Source organism: Cannabis sativa, chromosome 7 (assembly GCF_029168945.1).
Source record: "Cannabis sativa cultivar Pink pepper isolate KNU-18-1 chromosome 7, ASM2916894v1, whole genome shotgun sequence".
NCBI lineage: Eukaryota > Viridiplantae > Streptophyta > Magnoliopsida > Rosales > Cannabaceae > Cannabis > Cannabis sativa.
In genome coordinates, this window is record NC_083607.1 from 57,075,332 (window position 1) to 57,098,759 (window position 23,428).

Consider the following 23,428-nt stretch of genomic DNA (forward strand, 5'->3'; position numbering starts at 1 on the left):
CTGGGAACCAAAAATCATCCCCCTTGATTCAATTCAATCCCAAACCTTACCAAACTCTCCAGTATACCTATACAATGTATAAACATCCATTTCCAATCAACAAATCACAGAACAAACCAATAATTCAAATTATGCCATTAAAGTTCAAAGTTAAGGTTTTTATGCTCAAATTAACACAACACCTAAATCAACCAACCAAACCAGCTGATCTAACTCTTAATTAACCCAAACTAAACCTAGAATTTGATCCCTAAGCATTTCAAATCAAAACAGCCACCAATACTCAAAAACACAAGCTCAAACTAAGAAGAAAAAACTTTAAAAACATGTTCTAGTGTTCTAGGGATTTACCTTAGCTTCAAGAGTGCTTGATACCCTAGTTGAATTCCAGAAAAACAAGATGAAAAGATAGGTTCCTGCCCTGGTTGCCTCAGCCGAAGGAAAGAAAGAAAGAGAATTCAAGAGAAAAATGTCATTTCTCCTTATTTTCCTATTTTCTTGATTTTGTCCTTAAATGAAAAAGGAAGATTAAAAGAATTAATCTCAGCTGAATCATTTGCTAGGTGTCACTCCTTTAGGCAGCCACCTAAACCTTTACCAAATAAAATGACTAAAATGCCCTTAAGGTTATAACTTGGGTATTTCTAAAACTAGGGGTAAAATGGTCAAAATCCATAACCCCGCTCAATCCCGATAATTAATTTTCTCTAAAATATTCCCCACTATAAAATAGGGTTCTAAACTTACTCATGTGATTATCTAGCCATCCATCGCATTTTCCGTTGTCGCCGAGCAAAAATTACAAAATTAACATATTTCACATATAAGCTAAATAATACCCCTAGAGTTTAATAAAATCTCCGGAATTGAGAAATTATAACTCTAATATTTATTTCCAAATATTGGGGTCCATAAATAAATTAATTCACAAATAATAATAAAATAATAAAAATTAGTGCTAATTGCCTTTACTAATCCACATTACTAGAGCGGTCATTACAATTATCCCCCCGTTATTAGGATTTCGTCCTCGAAATCTAACCTGAACAGCTCTGAGTGCTGAGTACTCATATCCAACTCCAACTCCCAGGTGGCTTCTTCCACCTTACTGTTCCTCCAGAGCTCCTTAACCAGTGCAATAATCTTGTTCCGAAGAACTTTTTCTTTTCTATCCAAAATCTGAACAGGTTGCTCCTCATAGGATAAGTCTGGTTGTAGTTCAAGGGCTTCATAACTCAAGACATGAGTCGGGTCCGACACGTATTTCCTTAACATAGAGATGTGAAATACGTCATGAACGGCGATCTTCTTGGTGGTAAGGCTAGCCGATACGCTACTGCCCGACCTTCTCGAGAATGCCGAAATGGCCCAATGAACTTAGGGCTTAACTTACCCTTCTTCCCGAAGCGTCTAATACCCTTCATTGGTGAAATCTGCAGGAAAACATGTTTCCCTGCCTGAAATGTAATATCCCTACGCTTCAGATCAGCATAACTTTTACTTTGCTTTGAGCAAAGAAACATCCGAGCCTTGATCTTATCAATAGCTTCATTGGTCCTCTGCACTAACTCTGGACCCAAGTACTTCCTTTCTCCTGTCTCGTTCCAATGAATAGGAGAACGAAATTTTTTTACATATAATATCTCATAGGGAGCCATCCCTATTGTACTTTGGTAGCTGTTGTTGTAGGAGAATTCAATTAAAGGCAAGTACTTACTCCATGAACCCTCAAAGTCCATGACACAGGTTCGCAGTAGGTCTTCTAAAATCTGGATAGCTCTTTCCGACTGACCATCAGTCTGAGGGTGAAAGGCTGTACTAAACTTTAACTTGGTACCTATAGTCTTCTGAAGACTCACCCAAAACTTCGATGTCTTTTGGATCCCTATCCGACACAATGGATTTAGGGGCTCCATGGAGACGAACTGTCTCCTTCACATACAATTCAGCATACTGATCCACTGAATAGGTAACTTTCACTGGTAGAAAGTGAGCCGACTTTGTAAATCTATCCACAATGACCCATACTGAATCATACATCCCCGCAGTTCTAGGTATTCTAGTTACAAAATCTATTGCAATGTCCTCCCACTCTCACTTAGGAAGGACAAAAGATTGCAGTAACCGCGCCGGCCTCTGGTGTTCAGCTTTAATTTGCTGGCAAGTTAAATACTTGAACCATAATCCACCACTTCTCTTTTCATCCCATATCATCATAAATAGGGTTTTAAGTTCTGATACATTTTGGTGGTTCCTGGATGCAATGCATAAGGTGTGGTATAAACTTCATCAAGTACCTCCTTCTTGACCTTTTCAACATTAAAAGCACAAACTCAAACTTTAAATAACAATATTCCACTGTTCGAAACTAAAAAGTCTTTAGGCCAACCGGCCATTACATCGCCTCTAACCTCAACTTATTCAGGATATTCCAATTACGCTTTTCTGATTCTTCCTAATCGATCAAATTGAAGTGTTAAACTGTGTAACTTTCCAACTACGAATTCAATCTCAGCGTTAACCATTTCAAAGGCTAGTTAAGGCTAACAGAATAGTAGTACAAACTTGCCTGCAATTCTTTCTACTCAACGCATCGGCCCCATCGTTGGCCTTTCCGGGGTAATACAAAATCTCGCTATTGTAGTCTTTAACCAAAACCAGCCATCTTCTCCACCTCATGTTTAAATTCTTCTGGATGACAAAGTATTTGAAACTCTTATGATCAATATAAATCTCACACTTTTACCATAAAGATGATGTCATCATATCTTAAAAACAAAACCACCGCAAAGATGACCTAACTCATGAGTTGAATAGCGCTGCCCATAATCTTTCAGTTGACGAACAGCTTAAGCTATAACTCTGTTGGCTTGCATCAGAACACATCCCAGACCTTGTCTGGATGCATCACAAAAACTACAAATTTCTCTTGATCTGATAGAAAAGCTAACACCGGAGCTGTTATCAAACGTTGTTTTAACTCCTGAAAACTTGTTTCACATTTATCTGACCACACAAATCTCTTATTTTTTTCTTGGTCAATTCGGTTAGGGCATAAAAATTTTAAAGAATCCTTCAACGAAACATCGATAATACCCTGCTAAACCGAGAAAACTTCAAATTTCTATCACAGACTTGGGCCTCGGCCAATTCTTCACCGACTCCACCTTGTTTGGATCAACCATAATCCCATTCTCCTCAACAATATGACCCAGAAAGGACACCCCGAACAACCAGAATTCGCACTTTAAAGCTCCGCATACAACTTGTGGTCCCTAATTCACTGTAATACCACCCGAAGATGACGCTCGTGCTTTCTTTCTGGTTGAAAGTATACAAGAATATCATCGATAAACACTACAACGTAGTTATCGAGAAAATTCTCGAATACTCTATTCAAAAGATCCGTAAAGACCGCAGGAGCATTAATCAATCCGAATGACATTACCAGAAACTCATAGAGCCCATATCTGGTTCTAAAAGCAGTCTTTGGTATGTCCTTCTCCCGAATTCTAAGTTGATGATAACCAGACCGTAAATCAATCTTCGAAAACACTACCTTTTCCTGAAGCTGATCGAACAAATCATCAATCCTGGGCAACGGGTACTTGTTCTTAATCGTCAGCTTGTTTAGTTCCCGATAATCAATACACATTCTGAGGGAACCATCTTTCTTTTTCACAAAAAGAACCGGAGCTCCCCAGGGCGATACACTGGGTCAAATAAACCCAATGTCAAGCATCCCCTGAAGTTGTAACTTAAGCTCCTTGAGTTCTGCCGGAGCCATTCTATATGGAGCTTTAGAAACAAGTTCGACTCCAGGTACCAAATCAATTAAAAAGTCAATCTCTCGCTGTGGCGGCAATCCCGGCAACTCCTCGGGGAACACATCAAGAAAATCTTTAACCACCCGGACTACCTCAGGCCCAAATGTTTCAGTCCGCTGAGTCAAATACCACCGCTAGAAATCCTACACAACCATTGCATAGTAAATCCCTAGCCCTCAACACAGAAATAACCGGGATCCGAGACCCCTGAACAGATCCAACATAAACAAATGGATCTTCACCTTCCGGTTGAAAAATCACCATTTTACACCTACAATCTATACGGGCCGAATACTTGGATAGAAAATCCATTCCCAGTATAATATCAAACTTCGTTAATTTCAATTCTATAAGGTCAATACTCAATTCCCTATCTTCGATCCCAATTGGCATAGACCTAAAGCGCCTATTAGAGATAACCAATTCCCCGCTAGGCATTAAGGTTCCAAACCCTCTTACAAGAAAATCATAAAGTCTATCCAAAAGATTAAATACTCTCGATACTACATACGAGTATATAGTCCCAAAGTCAAATAATACATTAAAATGGGAGTTGCTGATAAGAAGCTAACCTTTCACCATAGAAAGCGGATGCAACATCGGCTCGAGTGATAACAAATGTCCGAGCAAGTACGAGGCTTTACTTCCAGCTTCTGCTTATCTTTCTTTGCCTGAGGGCAATTTCTCTTAAAGTGCCCAACCATGCCGCACAGGAAGCATGCTTTTCGGTTGCACTCTCCGGGATGATGTTTCTTACATCGCGGGCACTCAGGGTAAGAATAATCCTTGCGTACACCCTTGCCTCGATTTCCCCGGAACCGCTTGTTCCGTTTTAAACCCACCATTGATGACGTAGGTTTACTCTTCTGCTCAACCATGGAGCCCCTACCACTTCTGCCATAACTAGAAATATGGCAAGCGGTATCCCGATTTCGTGGCATTACCTCTTGAGGTCCTAAAATACATTCTTTAGAGCTTCCAGTCCAGAGAGCATTCTCCATATCTGAATCTCCCTGAAAGACTGTAGGTTCATTTATCCAAATTTTCTCATGCCATGATCCCACTTGGTTATCAGCCATACTATACTCTGCTGGTAATACCGAATTGAGAATGCCTGGCATACGAGGTAAAGGTAATACAGGAAACCTTTGTTGTTTCAACCTCTGAATCTCCTCGTCATGTCGTTGAATCATAGCTTCCATTTCTGCGAATCTTTGCTCCAACCCCCACGGAGTCTGTGACGAACGACCATCACTCCCATCAGAAGCCATCCAAAGGCTTTCGCCTTGGTTGCGGGGAGAACTCAAACTCCATTCTCTCCAACCGTTACTAGCCCTGACCACACTATCCAGACTCCCCATATTGCACCAGGTGTCCATACTATAGGACGAACACCGCCAATTAGTAAGTCGATGCAGTCGGGCAACGATCCCATTACAAACTTTCTACCGCACTTATGAATTCTAAGGCAACGCACTTTAAAATAATTAATTAAAATCTAATATGCTTCCTAACATGCTCTGACATTCACAATTATTTAAAATACTAAACAAGTACGGGCTTACTGAACCGTGAACCGAGCTTTCTCTGATGAAGATTGTACATGTCATAGCAAGCTTCGTAGACAAACACAGCGGCTACGATACCAAAATTGTAACGCCCTAATGCTAAGGCACGCTACAGTGCTTTTTCAATTATTGTGCAATCTTTGCTAATCAAAGATATTTCTCGAAAAACGTGTTAAATTAAAACTTTTGCTTTAATTATTAAACTTTGTAATATAATATAATATTTACAAATTCCGGGATCCCGATTTCAAACTTCGTAAAATTTACTTTTTAAACTTTACATTTCAAAATACATAATTTTTAGGTCGCACAGCGACTTTCAAAATACAATTCCCAGATGTCCCGAGACCGAACACTCCAGTCGCGCCGCTCGACATGTACAATCCCATCCGAGCTCGGGTTCACTCCGTTCGGTCATAGCCTTTCCTTTACCTACACATAGAAGTAGAAGCCGTGAGTCAACGGACTCGGTAAGAAATGCATATAACACATCATATAATTTCCGACACGTAAATAGGCGCCCATACACCTATTTACGAGCTTAACAGATGAGTATGAACGTTCTAACTAGGATACGACCATGTACCATGTACCACATGCACTCAGTATACCATCGTACACTAGTGTAGGTAGGGTATGGACCGCACCTCGAGTACCGTTAAGTGTTGTACCACAGACACCTTGTACTTTTCCGTACAAGTCTTGGTAACACCATGATGTACTTATAAACATCATACACCTTACCAATGCACTCTGTATCGCAACCGTACAAGTGTTGGTAGTGCATGAATCACAACAAATAAGCATGCATATATATTAACACATACATACATTCGAATATTCATATCACACATTATACACAGTTCTTACCTGTTTTCCGAATTCAAGTGTGTTGGCCGACCTGAACGGAATTCACGTGCTAGATGGATGCCCTAATCACAATAATAGTAATACGGATGAGTGACTCGCTAAATCACTTTCCGGACTTAAAACTTGAAACTAAAAGTTTCCCTATCGATAAACCTCATGGCAAGACCCTAAATATCTCAAAATTGGCCAAAACTAGGGTTCCGGAAATTCCCCAACAGTGCATCGGCTCCCAACCGCATCCCGTTTCGGGTCACCAACCGGCCGACCGGTTGGTACAGCCACCCGTAACCGACCCGGTTCTACCGCCGGGAACCAAAAATCATCCCCCTTGATTCAATTCAATCCCAAACCTTACCAAACTCTCCAAGGTATACCTATACAATGTATAAACATCCATTTCCAATCAACAAATCACAGAACAAACCAATAATTCAAATTATGCCATTAAAGTTCAAAGTTAAGGTTTTTATGCTCAAATTAACACAACACCTAAATCAACCAACCAAACCAGCTCGATCTAACTCTTAATTAACCCAAACTAAACCTAGAATTTGATCCCTAAGCATTTCAAATCAAAACGACCCACCAATACTCAAAAACACAAGCTCAAACTAAGAAAAAACTTTAAAAACATGCTCTAGGGTTCTAGGGTTTTACCTTAGCTTCAAGAGTGCTTGATACCCTAGTTGAATTCCGGAAAAACAAGATGAAAAGATAGGTTCTGCCACAGTTGCCTCGGTAGAAGGAAAGAAAGAAAGAGAATTCAAGAGAAAAATGCCATTTCTCCTTATTTTCCTATTTTCTTGATTTTGTCCTTAAATGAAAAAGGAAGATTAAAAGAATTAATCTCAGCTGAATCATTTGCTAGGTGTCACTCCTTTAGGCAGCCACCTAAACCTTTACCAAATAAAATGACTAAAATGCCCTTAAGGTTATAACTTGGGTATTTCTAAAACTAGGGGTAAAATGGTCAAAATCCATAACCCCGCTCAATCCCGATAATTAATTTTCTCTAAAATATTCCCCACTATAAAATAGGGTTCTAAACTTACTCATGTGATTATCTAGCCATCCATCGCATTTTCCGTTGTCGCCGAGCAAAAATTACAAAATTAACATATTTCACATATAAGCTAAATAATACCCCTAGAGTTTAATAAAATCTCCGGAATTGAGAAATTATAACTCTAATATTTATTTCCAAATATTGGGGTCCATAAATAAATTAATTCACAAATAATAATAAAATAATAAAAATTAGTGCTAATTGCCTTTACTAATCCACATTACTAGAGCGGTCATTACAATTATCCCCCCGTTATTAGGATTTCGTCCTCGAAATCTAACCTGAACAGCTCTGAGTGCTGAGTACTCATATCCAACTCCAACTCCCAGGTGGCTTCTTCCACCTTACTGTTCCTCCAGAGCTCCTTAACCAAAGGTCTGATAATCTTGTTCCGAAGAACTTTTTCTTTTCTATCCAAAATCTGAACAGGTTGCTCCTCATAGGATAAGTCTGGTTGTAGTTCAAGGGCTTCATAACTCAAGACATGAGTCGGGTCCGACACGTATTTCCTTAACATAGAGATGTGAAATACGTCATGAACAGCTGATACTGCTGGTGGTAAGGCTAGCCGATACGCTACCTGCCCGACCTTCTCGAGAATCTGAAATGGCCCAATGAACTTAGGGCTTAACTTACCCTTCTTCCCGAAGCGTCTAATACCCTTCATTGGTGAAATCTGCAGGAAAACATGTTTCCCTGCCTGAAATGTAATATCCCTACGCTTCAGATCAGCATAACTTTTCTGCCTGCTTTGAGCAGCAAACATCCGAGCCTTGATCTTATCAATAGCTTCATTGGTCCTCTGCACTAACTCTGGACCCAAGTACTTCCTTTCTCCTGTCTCGTTCCAATGAATAGGAGAACGAAATTTTTTTACATATAATATCTCATAGGGAGCCATCCCTATTGTACTTTGGTAGCTGTTGTTGTAGGAGAATTCAATTAAAGGCAAGTACTTACTCCATGAACCCTCAAAGTCCATGACACAGGTTCGCAGTAGGTCTTCTAAAATCTGGATAGCTCTTTCCGACTGACCATCAGTCTGAGGGTGAAAGGCTGTACTAAACTTTAACTTGGTACCTATAGTCTTCTGAAGACTCACCCAAAACTTCGATGTCTTTTGGATCCCTATCCGACACAATGGATTTAGGGGCTCCATGGAGACGAACTGTCTCCTTCACATACAATTCAGCATACTGATCCACTGAATAGGTAACTTTCCTCGGTAGAAAGTGAGCCGACTTTGTAAATCTATCCACAATGACCCATACTGAATCATACATCCCCGCAGTTCTAGGTATTCTAGTTACAAAATCTATTGCAATGTCCTCCCACTCTCACTTAGGAAGGACAAAAGATTGCAGTAACCGCGCCGGCCTCTGGTGTTCAGCTTTAATTTGCTGGCAAGTTAAATACTTGAACCATAATCCACCACTTCTCTTTTCATCCCATATCATCATAAATAGGGTTTTAAGTTCTGATACATTTTGGTGGTTCCTGGATGCAATGCATAAGGTGTGGTATAAACTTCATCAAGTACCTCCTTCTTGACCTTTTCAACATTAAAAGCACAAACTCAAACTTTAAATAACAATATTCCACTGTTCGAAACTAAAAAGTCTTTAGGCCAACCGGCCATTACATCGCCTCTAACCTCAACTTATTCAGGATATTCCAATTACGCTTTTCTGATTCTTCCTAATCGATCAAATTGAAGTGTTAAACTGTGTAACTTTCCAACTACGAATTCAATCTCAGCGTTAACCATTTCAAAGGCTAGTTAAGGCTAACAGAATAGTAGTACAAACTTGCCTGCAATTCTTTCTACTCAACGCATCGGCCCCATCGTTGGCCTTTCCGGGGTAATACAAAATCTCGCTATTGTAGTCTTTAACCAAAACCAGCCATCTTCTCCACCTCATGTTTAAATTCTTCTGGATGACAAAGTATTTGAAACTCTTATGATCAATATAAATCTCACACTTTTACCATAAAGATGATGTCATCATATCTTAAAAACAAAACCACCGCAGCATGACCTAACTCATGAGTTGAATAGCGCTGCCCATAATCTTTCAGTTGACGAACAGCTTAAGCTATAACTCTGTTGGCTTGCATCAGAACACATCCCAGACCTTGTCTGGATGCATCACAAAAACTACAAATTTCTCTTGATCTGATAGAAAAGCTAACACCGGAGCTGTTATCAAACGTTGTTTTAACTCCTGAAAACTTGTTTCACATTTATCTGACCACACAAATCTCTTATTTTTTTCTTGGTCAATTCGGTTAGGGCATAAAAATTTTAAAGAATCCTTCAACGAAACATCGATAATACCCTGCTAAACCGAGAAAACTTCAAATTTCTATCACAGACTTGGGCCTCGGCCAATTCTTCACCGACTCCACCTTGTTTGGATCAACCATAATCCCATTCTCCTCAACAATATGACCCAGAAAGGACACCCCGAACAACCAGAATTCGCACTTTAAAGCTCCGCATACAACTTGTGGTCCCTAATTCACTGTAATACCACCCGAAGATGACGCTCGTGCTTTCTTTCTGGTTGAAAGTATACAAGAATATCATCGATAAACACTACAACGTAGTTATCGAGAAAATTCTCGAATACTCTATTCAAAAGATCCGTAAAGACCGCAGGAGCATTAATCAATCCGAATGACATTACCAGAAACTCATAGAGCCCATATCTGGTTCTAAAAGCAGTCTTTGGTATGTCCTTCTCCCGAATTCTAAGTTGATGATAACCAGACCGTAAATCAATCTTCGAAAACACTACCTTTTCCTGAAGCTGATCGAACAAATCATCAATCCTGGGCAACGGGTACTTGTTCTTAATCGTCAGCTTGTTTAGTTCCCGATAATCAATACACATTCTGAGGGAACCATCTTTCTTTTTCACAAAAAGAACCGGAGCTCCCCAGGGCGATACACTGGGTCGAATAAACCCAATGTCAAGCATCCCCTGAAGTTGTAACTTAAGCTCCTTGAGTTCTGCCGGAGCCATTCTATATGGAGCTTTAGAAACAAGTTCGACTCCAGGTACCAAATCAATTAAAAAGTCAATCTCTCGCTGTGGCGGCAATCCCGGCAACTCCTCGGGGAACACATCAAGAAAATCTTTAACCACCCGGACTACCTCAGGCCCAAATGTTTCAGGTCTGCTGGAGTCAAATCCCACCGCTAGAAATCCTACACAACCATTGCATAGTAAATCCCTAGCCCTCAACACAGAAATAACCGGGATCCGAGACCCCTGAACAGATCCAACATAAACAAATGGATCTTCACCTTCCGGTTGAAAAATCACCATTTTACACCTACAATCTATACGGGCCGAATACTTGGATAGAAAATCCATTCCCAGTATAATATCAAACTCCGTTAATTTCAATTCTATAAGGTCAATACTCAATTCCCTATCTTCGATCCCAATTGGCATAGACCTAAAGCGCCTATTAGAGATAACCAATTCCCCGCTAGGCATTAAGGTTCCAAACCCTCTTACAAGAAAATCATAAAGTCTATCCAAAAGATTAAATACTCTCGATACTACATACGAGTATATAGTCCCAAAGTCAAATAATACATTAAAATGGGAGTTGCTGATAAGAAGCTAACCTTTCACCATAGAAAGACTGGATGCAACATCAGCCTGAGTGATAACAAATGTCTGAGCAAGTACAGGCTTTACTTCCAGCTTCTGCTTATCTTGCTTTGCCTGAGGGCAATTTCTCTTAAAGTGCCCAACCATGCCGCACAGGAAGCATGCTTTTCGGTTGCACTCTCCGGGATGATGTTTCTTACATCGCGGGCACTCAGAGTAAGAATAATCCTTGCGTACACCCTTGCCTCGATTTCCCCGGAACCGCTTGTTCCGTTTTAAACCCACCATTGATGACGTAGGTTTACTCTTCTGCTCAACCATGGAGCCCCTACCACTTCTGCCATAACTAGAAATATGGCAAGCGGTATCCCGATTTCGTGGCATTACCTCTTGAGGTCCTAAAATACATTCTTTAGAGCTTCCAGTCCAGAGAGCATTCTCCATATCTGAATCTCCCTGAAAGACTGTAGGTTCATTTATCCAAATTTTCTCATGCCATGATCCCACTTGGTTATCAGCCATACTATACTCTGCTGGTAATACCGAATTGAGAATGCCTGGCATACGAGGTAAAGGTAATACAGGAAACCTTTGTTGTTTCAACCTCTGAATCTCCTCGTCATGTCGTTGAATCATAGCTTCCATTTCTGCGAATCTTTGCTCCAACCCCCACGGAGTCTGTGACGAACGACCATCACTCCCATCAGAAGCCATCCAAAGGCTTTCGCCTTGGTTGCGGGGAGAACTCAAACTCCATTCTCTCCAACCGTTACTAGCCCTGACCACACTATCCAGACTCCCCATATTGCACCAGGTGTCCATACTATAGGACGAACCTGCCAATTAGTAAGTCAGTCTGGTCAGGCAACGATCCCATTACAAACTTTCTACCGCACTTATGAATTCTAAGGCAACGCACTTTAAAATAATTAATTAAAATCTAATATGCTTCCTAACATGCTCTGACATTCACAATTATTTAAAATACTAAACAAGTACGGGCTTACTGAACCGTGAACCGAGCTTTCTCTGATGAAGATTGTACATGTCATAGCAAGCTTCGGTAGACAAACCTGGCAGCTCTGATACCAAAATTGTAACGCCCTAATGCTAAGGCACGCTACAGTGCTTTTTCAATTATTGTGCAATCTTTGCTAATCAAAGATATTTCTCGAAAAACGTGTTAAATTAAAACTTTTGCTTTAATTATTAAACTTTGTAATATAATATAATATTTACAAATTCCGGGATCCCGATTTCAAACTTCGTAAAATTTACTTTTTAAACTTTACATTTCAAAATACATAATTTTTAGGTCGCACAGCGACTTTCAAAATACAATTCCCAGATGTCCCGAGACCGAACACTCCAGGTCGCGCTGCTTGACATGTACAATCCCATCTGAGCTCGGGTTCACTCCTGTTCAGTCATAGCCTTTCCTTTACCTACACATAGAAGTAGAAACTGTGAGTCAACAGACTCAGTAAGAAATGCATATAACACATCATATAATTTCCGACCTGTAAATAGGCGCCCATACACCTATTTACAGAGCTTAACAGATGAGTATGAACGTTCTAACTAGGATACGACCATGTACCATGTACCACATGCACTCAGTATACCATCGTACACTAGTGTAGGTAGGGTATGGACCGCACCTCGAGTACCGTTAAGTGTTGTACCACAGACACCTTGTACTTTTCCGTACAAGTGCTGGTAACACCATGATGTACTTATAAACATCATACACCTTACCAATGCACTCTGTATCGCAACCGTACAAGTGTTGGTAGTGCATGAATCACAACAAATAAGCATGCATATATATTAACACATACATACATTCGAATATTCATATCACACATTATACACAGTTCTTACCTGTTTTCCGAATTCAAGTGTGTTGGCCGACCTGAACGGAATTCACGTGCTAGATGGATGCCCTAATCACAATAATAGTAATACAGATGAGTGACTCGCTAAATCACTTTCCGGGACTTAAAACTTGAAACTAAAAGTTTCCCTATCGATAAACCTCATGGCAATACCCTAAATATCTCAAAATTGGCCAAAACTAGGGTTCTGGAAATTCCCCAACGGGCGAATAGGTTCCCAACCGCATCCTCTGGGTCACCAACCGGTCGGCTGGTACAGGCCACCCAGAACCGGAATTCCGGTTCTACTGCTGGGAACCAAAAATCATCCCCCTTGATTCAATTCAATCCCAAACCTTACCAAACTCTCCAGTATACCTATACAATGTATAAACATCCATTTCCAATCAACAAATCACAGAACAAACCAATAATTCAAATTATGCCATTAAAGTTCAAAGTTAAGGTTTTTATGCTCAAATTAACACAACACCTAAATCAACCAACCAAACCAGCTGATCTAACTCTTAATTAACCCAAACTAAACCTAGAATTTGATCCCTAAGCATTTCAAATCAAAACAGCCACCAATACTCAAAAACACAAGCTCAAACTAAGAAGAAAAAACTTTAAAAACATGTTCTAGTGTTCTAGGGTTTTACCTTAGCTTCAAGAGTGCTTGATACCCTAGTTGAATTCCAGAAAAACAAGATGAAAAGATAGGTTCCTGCCCTGGTTGCCTCAGCCGAAGGAAAGAAAGAAAGAGAATTCAAGAGAAAAATGCCATTTCTCCTTATTTTCCTATTTTCTTGATTTTGTCCTTAAATGAAAAAGGAAGATTAAAAGAATTAATCTCAGCTGAATCATTTGCTAGGTGTCACTCCTTTAGGCAGCCACCTAAACCTTTACCAAATAAAATGACTAAAATGCCCTTAAGGTTATAACTTGGGTATTTCTAAAACTAGGGGTAAAATGGTCAAAATCCATAACCCCGCTCAATCCCGATAATTAATTTTCTCTAAAATATTCCCCACTATAAAATAGGGTTCTAAACTTACTCATGTGATTATCTAGCCATCCATCGCATTTTCCGTTGTCGCCGAGCAAAAATTACAAAATTAACATATTTCACATATAAGCTAAATAATACCCCTAGAGTTTAATAAAATCTCCGGAATTGAGAAATTATAACTCTAATATTTATTTCCAAATATTGGGGTCCATAAATAAATTAATTCACAAATAATAATAAAATAATAAAAATTAGTGCTAATTGCCTTTACTAATCCACATTACTAGAGCGGTCATTACAGTGTCGGTTTAGAAATGAAGCAAACAAGTTGACTATTTACGTCTGCTGTTATTATGTCGGGTTATACAACCGAAGCAAAAAGTTTTTGTGTCATTTTACAACTGAAGCAAAAAGTCATTTTTGTAGTAGTGAACATTACATATTATCCATCTCTTTTTCATTTTTATTTTTACTATTAGCCACATCAAGACTATTTTTATAAAAAAAAAAAAAATAGTATTTTGGTGCATATTAATAAATCACTTGTTGCAATTAAAGAATTATAAAAGTTATGATTAAATTGTTTAATTCATATATATTTTTTTAAAGTACTCCTCTAACAGCACAATATTTAAATTTATGTATTGGGGATTTATATTATACGTAAATTGTTCAAGTAATATTAATTAATTAGGAAATAATTTGCGCTTTGCTCGCGTGTGGTCGTATTTAATTTATTGATAATTAATGATAAAATTATCAAATTTTAAATTTTAATATTTTTAATATAATATTTTTCTAGTAATATGAGTAATTATATTACTAAATTTTTATTATTTTTACTTAGAAAAATAAAATTCATATTGTAAAAAAATGTATTATGAAAAAACATTATATATTTAAAATTGTTGTTATTACTGTAACTTATTTGTATTTACACTATAATCAAAATGGATGTATCATTATCATTCACGTATCTTACTTGTAATATATAATCAATATACTATATATTATTAATAAATGAAATTAAATTTTTTCTTTCAATAATATTTTTAAATCCTATGTTGTATAGGGTTTTCAAATCCTAAAGATATTTTTCATTCTTAAATGTAACCATAGTACAAAATAATATGTATATATTAATAATAAATTAAACTAAAATTTTTCTTTTTTAAATAGAATTCTTAGTGGTATGGTTTCAAATTCTAATAATAATAATAATATATCTTTTCAAAAAAAATAATATATACATATTTATTATAACCACACTATTATTAGTTTGAGGATGTATATTTCAAATGTAATTAATAAATGAAAGACTATCATTGCTTTTTAAAGGATGACCTCAACTCATCTTTGCTAATATATGATTATAGTAAATATATTATAGTAAGAACATTACTATTAGGCATTTTATGGTACACCAGCCGCTTAAAACTGTCACCACACATGGACTCTTTTGGAAAGGTTAAAGGATGTTGCACCTGTTGGAATTTATTTTACCAGGATCTTAGATCTACTCACAAGTATGTTGTTTAAACACCCTAAATATGAACTTTCTAAAACGATAAATTAAACACATATAAAGTTAAGAAAACCTTACATTGATGCAGCGGAATTAATGTCTCCTTCCACTCAGATCTCTAACCCTTGTATCCTTTCTGTAGCAGAGTATAATCAAGATCTGAGCCCGAATGTCCTTCTTCTTCAAGTTTGATCCTTCACAGTCTTCCAATCTATGATTGAGTTACTGCTCGATGTGTGTGGGCACTTACTCTCTCACTAGGGTTCGAAATTGATGAAGAAGAAAAGAGAATAGGGATTTCGGCCAGGTATAGAAAGTGGGAAAGGCTCAGTTTTTCTGAAGAGAGAAATTTCTGTCAGAAAAGATTTGTGAAAACTTATGATTTGACTGAGCCATCACTTTCTATTTATAGGCAACTACTAGGTTTAGGTTAAGAATTATTTGGCATTAAAATAATGAAAATATTAATTTCAAAATCCACAATAAGTGGCCGACCATGGTGTGTTAGTGGGTCCCACTTGATTTTGCAGTTTTATCAAATTTTATCTCTATTTTCTCAAAAACGCCAATTTTCCAATTCTAACCTTTTAAATGCCAAAACTAATTATTTAATAGCTAAAATAGATTATTAAATAATATTGTCATTTAATTTAATTATTAATTAGACATATAAAGTCCATTAATAAATAAATAAACCTAGAAACTCTTTTCTTTACAATTTCACCCTTGCTTAGTGAAAATTCATAAAATTAGACATAGTCTAACTTTAGAATTATAATTGATCAATCACGAATCAATTAATGAGTCTTAAAAGCAAAATGTTCTCAACTAGAATGGGGACCATGGATCTATATGCTGAGCTTCCAATAAGTGAACCAAATTTACCAAGTAAATTCTTACTTATTAATTCTTCGTTGAATCCAATCTTAGAACTTAGAATTGCACTCTCAGACTTATATAGAGCATATTGTATGTTCCACGATATCAATATTGTAAAGCCCGCTTAGTTAATTTGGAAATTAGCAGTTATTTATGTTAATCAGGAAATTATTTATAGCTATTTAAATAATTTATCATTGTTATTTATGGAATTCAGATATGCATAATTATGTTATCAGCAGTTTTTATATTTCGCATTTCCGGTGTCCGGTATTTTGGAACGCGGCGTTTGGCTCAGTAGAAATCACAACTTAGTACGTTAGTATTTTGGGGACGGGTTTTAGACATTGGGAATGTCGGGAATGGCCGGGAATTTAGAATGTCCCAAAAATACCCCTTTAGTATGATTTTAGTGATTTTATGGTGGAGGGGCAAAATGGTCTTTTTGCCCCATTAGTGTTTTGTCTTATATGATTTAATAAATGGGTTAATGTTTATTTTTAATTATTCTTCTTGGCTGAAATGGATTTAATAAAAGGTTATTATGTGCTTGAAAATCCTTTTTCCTTTCTTTTCCAACACTTAGAAAAAAATAGAAAAGTTTCAAAATAGAAAGCTCTCTCTCTTTTCCTCTTTTTTCGGCTGAGCTTGGGGATTCAAAGCTGGGATTTTTGGTTGGTGATTTCTTGTGTTTTGGCTTGATCATAGTGATTTTAGTTGAGGTAATTTTTGTCTTGCTCTTCTATTTAGTTTTTCTTGAATTTTTGTGAAAATTGGATGAAATGCATGTTGGATTTTATGTTGTTGTTGCTGCTGTAATCTGGTGATTATTTTGTGTTTAAGCATGTTAGTTTAGGGTTGTTTTGATGCTTGATTACTAGGTTGAGCATGCTAGAAGTTTATATGTGAAAATATGTGATTTTGAGGAGAAATTGCCATGTTTTGTTTCTGTGAATTGCTGGAGGTTGTTGTTTGTTTTCAGAGGTTATATTATGCTAGTTTAGGTTGATTTTAGTTGGTTTGCATGCTTGTTTTGGTGGTTTGCTCAAGCTTGAGTTTGGAACTCAAAGCTTGAGCTCCAATGGTGAATTTTGCATGTGGGATTTCTGGGTAGGTTTGATGCTCTAGAATTGTTATTTGGGACCTATAGAGGAGGTCTGGAAAGTTTGGGATCAATTGGGTTCGAATTGGTCAAGATATGGGAATTTTTGGTTCTTCGCGAGGAACCGAATTCGGTTGAGCATCCGGAATTCGGATGGGGGTTCGAATTTTCCCGAACCGGAATTCCGGTTGGGCAACCGGACTTCCGGATGGGGGATTTTTCAGAACCCTAGTTTTCCTCGTTTTTGGGTTTTTAGGGGTATTGCCATGCTTTTTATCGATAGGGAAACTTTTAGTTTCGAGTTTTAGTCCCCGGGAAGTGATTTAGCGTGTCACTTATAGCGTTGTGGTTTTTATGGTTTAGGAGCCGATGTCCGCCGTTCGGCTTCGGTTCCGGTCGGGTTGGCCAAGCACACCCGAAATCGGAATCCGAGGTAAGATTAGTATAACGGTATGCATATGTAGTTTACATGTTTAGCGTGCATGTAGGAAGCCCGTTAGATTACATTAGATATGTATTTAGGCTTCGAACCACCCAACCCCGTCACGTCGGTACGAGTGGAGTATGACCAGCGGCGGAGTATGGCCGGTTCGGCCGTCAGCCGACACTGGTTGGTGGTTCGGTGCTATTGACCTATCCCGTCGGTACAGCCGGAGTATGACCGGCGGCGGAGTATGACCGGTTCGACCGATCGGGAGGATACTTGTCAATAGTACGGGTCCCCGAACGTTCAAAACTCGGTACCATGTTGGACATGGCGGTAGTGCTCGGTACCATGTTGGACATGGCGATAGCGGGACTCGCATCGTGTTGGACACGGCGGTCGGTTTTATGTATGATATTATTATGCTTTTCCTGCGAGTCCGTCGACTCACGGTTTACGTTGCATGTGTAGGTAAAGGCAAGGCGATTCTTGATGGACCGTGAGCGAGCTTATGGGATTGTACATGTCGGGGCGGTTAGGCCTGGAGCGTACGATCCTCGGGACGACGAAGTGAGATTTTTGTAACGGTCGTTAGATGACCTCATTTTGATGTAAAAGTTGAATAGTAAAAACGTTTGTAAATATTTTTATAAATCGGGATCCCGAGACTTTTTGGTAAAATGGTTTATAAGTTTAATGAAAAAGCAAAATTTTAATTAATCACGTTTTTCCATAAACCTCGTTGATTAGCATCGAGCTGCACAGTACGTTTAAAAATCACGTAATACGCCTAAATTAGTTAGGGTGTTACAATTTGGTATCGTAGCCACTGGGTTGTCTTAGAAGATCGTCACGACATGTACAATCATCATCAGCAGTTAGCTCGGTTCACGGTTCAGTAAGCCTTTATTGCTTTAGTAGTTTATTTTATTCAGTTATGAAAAAGAAAAGCCTGTTAGGAAGCATGTTAGTAGCCTGATAGTAGAATAGGCGCATGTTTCATTTTTAATTTCCAAATTAAGCGGCATTAGTAAGCTCGCCTTGAATACGACCTGATATGCCAACTCTTGGTTTCGCGGGCGGTTCTAACTAGATGGACGCCGGGCGGACTACCGGAGTCGAGGCAACTCGGTGGGGTCGAATCGGGAGAGGGAGCTCGGTTTCCCCCACTTTGGGGGCCGAGGTAGAGGTCCCCGAGGCGGGGCTCGTGGTCGGGGTGATGAGAACCCGCCACGGGCTGCCCGAGCTCCCGGCCGATCGGGGAGCCCGGGCGGGAGTTACGGTTTGCGGAGATGCAAGCCGGGATCGAAGAGCAAGACCTCGAGATTCGAGAGGTTGAGACGAGCGGGGTGCTCCTGCCGGTTCCGGTGCCGGTAGTTCCGGCGGCACACCCTGTCGCCGCGAGCCGAGATGGTAGTGGCGGCCCACAGATTGGAACCTTTATATGAGCGGTTCCGGAAACAAGCACCTCCGGTATTCCTGGGAGGTCCAGATGTGTCAAAAGCCGAGCAGTGGCTTACGGTGATCACCAGAATCTTGAACTTTATGGGTGTCACCGCAACGACAGAGTGGTGTGCGCCACATTTCAGTTCCAGGAGGATGCCCTGGTATGGTGGGACATGGTGTCTCAGATTCACGATGTCACCACCATGACTTGGGAGAGGTTCCAGGAACTCTTCAATGCGAAGTACTACAACGAGGCGGTTAGAAGCGCCAAGAGAAAGGAATTCGTTCACGACCCGGCGGGAGAACATGAGTGTCACCGAGTATACTACTCGGTTGTGGGTTGGCGAGGTTAGCCTCGGGAATTGTGCCGACCGACTTCGGCGAGAAAGGAGAAGTATCAGGACGGATTGCATCCCAAGATCAGGCATGACCTGATGATTACCACAGACGACAGCACCACCTACGCTCAGATGGTGGAGAAGGCACTGCGAGCTGAGGGCGCAGTGGGGTGCATGTCAGAGTCAGCTAGTACTCGGTTGGTGGCGGAGCTCCTACCCCTCCCCGCATCGAGGCTTCGGCGGGGGAGTAGTGGTTCGGCCATTGATCGGAGGAAGAGGGCACCCATCGCTTCGGCGGCTCGAGTCGAACAAGAGGTTCGGGGGAACCGAACGAGAGGAGTCGTCCCGGTGGTAATGAGACTCGCTTCTCCTACCCCGAGTGCCCTAGGCTGCAAGAGGCACCATCGGGGAGAGTGCAAGGGGCGGGGATGCTTTCATTGTGGCATGCCCGGCACTTCAAGAGGGAATGTCCCCGGCTCGGCCGGAGGCACCGAGAGCTCCGGCGATGCCCACTCCGGCCCGGGGTATTCGCGATCACGCGGGCGATGCGGATGCCGGCCCATCGGTTGTTACGGGTCGGATTCTTATTAACGACTCGTTTTATTCAGTCGTTTGATTACGGGGCTACACGTTCTTATGTGGCGGCCGCAGTCCTTAGTAAATTGGGTAGACCCTTTGATAGATATGAGTCGGGGTTTGGAACCCCGTTACTTGCACAGCGGAGAATTGGTTATCTCCAATAGGTGGATTAGGTCTATGCCGATCGGGATAGATGGTAGAGAGTTAAGCGGCGATCGATAGAGATGAGCTTAGTCGAATTTGATATTATTTTAGGAATGGATTTCCTATCTAAATATTCGGCGAGCATTGATTGCAAGAGGAAGATGGTGGTCTTCCAACCGGAAAGTGAAGAACCATTCGTATTTGTGGGTTCGGTTCGGGGATCTCGGATCCGGTGATCTCGGCTATGTCGGCGAGAGAATTATTGCACGGTGGGTGCTTAGGGTTTTTGGCCGTGGTGGTGGACACCACTCGGCCAGACACCATTCGGCCAGAGGACATCAGAGTGGTTCAGGAATTTTTGGACGTTTTTCCCGAAGAACTTCCAGGGTTACCACCTCAGCGGGAGATTGACTTCGTGATTGACTTGGCACCAGGGGTGGATCCGGTTTCTAAAGCCCCGTATAGGATGGCTCCACTGAACTTAAGGAGTTAAAGATTCGGCTAGGGGTTGCTTGACATAGGGTTCATTCGGCCCAGTGTGTCACCTTGGGGAGCCCCGGTTTTGTTCGTGAAGAAGAAGGATGGCTCTATGAGGATGTGCATCGACTACAGAGAGTTGAACAAGCTGACGGTGAAGAATAAATATCCATTACCTAGGATCGATGACTTGTTCGATCAGCTTCAGGGGAAGACGGTCTTTTCTAAGATTGACCTCCGTTCGGGTTATCATCAGTTGAGGATCCGAGAGGAGGACATTCCAAAGACGGCTTTCCGCACTAGGTATGGACACTACGAGTTCCTGGTTATGTCATTCGGACTAACCAATGCTCTGCAAAGCATTCATGGACCTGATGAATAGAGTATTCAAGGATTTCCTCGATATCTGTGTAATTGTGTTTATCGACGACATCCTCGTGTACTCTCAGTCAGAAGAGGAGCATGAGTTACATCTTCAGATGGTACTGCAACGACTTCGAGAACATAGACTCTACGCCAAGTTCAAGAAATGTGAGTTCTGGTTGTCTCAGGTGTCCTTCCTAGGGCACATTGTGAGTAAAGATGGGATCAAGGTGGATCCCGGGAAGATTGAATCCGTCAGGGATTGGCCGAGACCGAAGACAGTGACAGAGATCAGAAGCTTCTTGGGGTTAGCTGGGTATTACCGTAGGTTCGTGGAGGGGTTCTCCAAAATTTCGATGCCCCTAACCGAGCTTACAAAGAAGAATCAGCGATTTATCTGGTCAGATAAATGCGAAGCTAGCTTTCAGGAGCTGAAACAGAGGTTGATTACTGCTCCGGTACTAGCTTTGCCTTCGGACAAGGAGAAGTTCGTGGTCTATTGTGACGCATCCAAACAGGGTTTGGGGTGCGTATTGATGCAAGCCGATCGGGTTATCGCTTATGCCTCCCGTCAGTTAAAGGATTATGAACAGCGATACCCGACTCATGATTTAGAATTGGCCGCAGTGGTTTTTGCACTGAAGATTTGGCGGCATTACTTGTATGGTGAGAAGTGCGAGATCTATACCGACCATAAAAGTCTCAAGTATTTCTTTACTCAGAAAGATTTGAACATGAGACAAAGACGATGGTTGGAATTAGTGAAGGACTATGATTGTGAGATTCTTTACCATCCCGGGAAAGCCAATGTAGTGGCCGATGCCCTGAGTAGAAAGGGGCCCGGGCAGGTAGCTAGCATGGTTCAGATCTCACCTCAGCTAGCAGAGGATATGGTCAGGTCCAGCATTGAGTTTGTGGTAGGTCAGCTACACAACTTAACGCTGCAATCTGATCTGTTAGAAAGAATAAAAGTTGCTCAGACGACAGATCCGGAGTTAGTGAAGATCCGAGATGAGGTATTGGCTGGTCAAGCCAAAGACTTTTCAGTGTCAGACAGTGGGATGCTTTTGTATAAAGCCAGGGTTTGTGTCCCGAACAGTGTGGACTTGAGGAACGAGATCTTTGAGGAGGCTCATTCTACCCCGTATTCTCTGCATCCCGGCACCACCAAGATGTACCAAGATTTGAAACCGTACTTCTGGTGGAGCGGTATGAAGAAGAATTTGGTAGAATTCGTATCGAGATGCCTCACGTGTCAGCAGATCAAGGCTGAACATCAGAGACCAGCAGGGTTGTTGCAGCCTCTAACCCTACCAGAATGGAAATGGGAGGATATTACTATGGATTTTGTGGTCGGGTTACCTAGGACCACGGGTATGTATGATTCCATCTGGGTAGTGGTGGACCGATTTACGAAATCTGCTCATTTTACGGGTCAGAACAACGTTTACAGTGGATCAGTTGGCAGAGTTATATGTCAGGGAGATAGTGAGACTTCACGGGGTACCGAAGTCTATAGTTTCGGACAGGGATCCGAAATTTACCTCCAAATTTTGGCAGAGTTTGCAACGGGCAATGGGTACGAAGCTAAAATTCAGTACAGCATTTCATCCTCAGACAGATGGTCAATCCGAAAGGACAATTCAGATATTGGAGGATATGCTAAGAGCCTGTGTTATGGACTTTGAGGGTTCATGGAATAAATATCTACCGTTGATAGAGTTCTCTTACAACAACAGTTATCAGAGTACGATAGGGATGGCACCCTACGAACTGTTGTACGGTAGGAAATGTAGATCCCCTATCCACTGGGATGAGACAGGGGAGAGGAAATACCTAGGTCCGGAGTGGGTTCAGCGGACCAATGAGGCAATAGAGAAGATTAAAGCTAGAATGCTTGCCTCCCAGAGCAGACAGAAGAGTTACGCAGATCCGAAACGTAGGGATGTTGAGTTCCGAGTGGGGGACCATGTGTTTTTACGAGTATCTCCGATGAAGGGGATTAAACGTTTCGGGAAAAGAGGCAAGTTATGCCCTAGATTTACCGGACCTTTCGAGATTCTCGAGAAGATAGGTCAAGTGGCATATCGGTTAGCATTGCCTCCAGCTTTATCAGCAGTGCACAACGTATTTCATGTCTCAATGTTGAGAAAATACGTTTCAGACCCCTCTCATATACTCAGTTATGAGGGCCTTCAGCTTCAGTCAGATATGTCCTATGAGGAACAGCCAGTGCAGATCCTGGATAGAAAGGATAAAGTCCTTCGGAATAAGACCATAGCGTTGGTCAAGGTTCTCTGGA